General features: G+C 47.3%; 1 protein-coding gene across 1 annotated transcript in view; it reads left to right on the forward strand.

Annotated features, from left to right (window-relative positions):
- The window catches only part of gabra1 (gamma-aminobutyric acid type A receptor subunit alpha1), a gene marked incomplete at its 5' end in the record, with an annotated part of 28,573 nt that overhangs the window by 10,558 nt on the left and 17,628 nt on the right, over positions 1–387 (forward strand).

Below are 387 nucleotides of genomic sequence, written 5' to 3' on the forward strand. Positions count from 1 at the left end.
TATATATATGACTGCCCCATATATAAGCATATGGGGCAGCCCAGTGGCGCAGTTGGTATAGTTGCTGCTTCACCATTACAAATCCTGGTCCGGGGGTCTTTCTGGGTGGAGTTTGCATGTTCTCTCCATGCATGTGTGAATTTTCTACGGGTAGTCTGGTTTCCTCCCACATATCAAAAACATGCATGTTAGACTGATTGGTAACTCTAAATTGTCCCTAGGTGAGAGTGAGAGAGTGAATGGTTGTTTGTCTTGTTTGTCTCTATGTGTCCATGTGATGGACTGGAGACCTTTCCAGGGTGTCCCCGCCTCTCGCACAGTGATAGCTGGACATGGGCTCCAGTGAACCCCACAACCCGAAAAGGAAGAAGTGGGTAAAGATATTGG

This window comes from Nematolebias whitei, chromosome 14 (assembly GCF_014905685.2).
Source record: "Nematolebias whitei isolate Nwh7 chromosome 14, NemWhi1, whole genome shotgun sequence".
Lineage (NCBI taxonomy): Eukaryota > Metazoa > Chordata > Actinopteri > Cyprinodontiformes > Rivulidae > Nematolebias > Nematolebias whitei.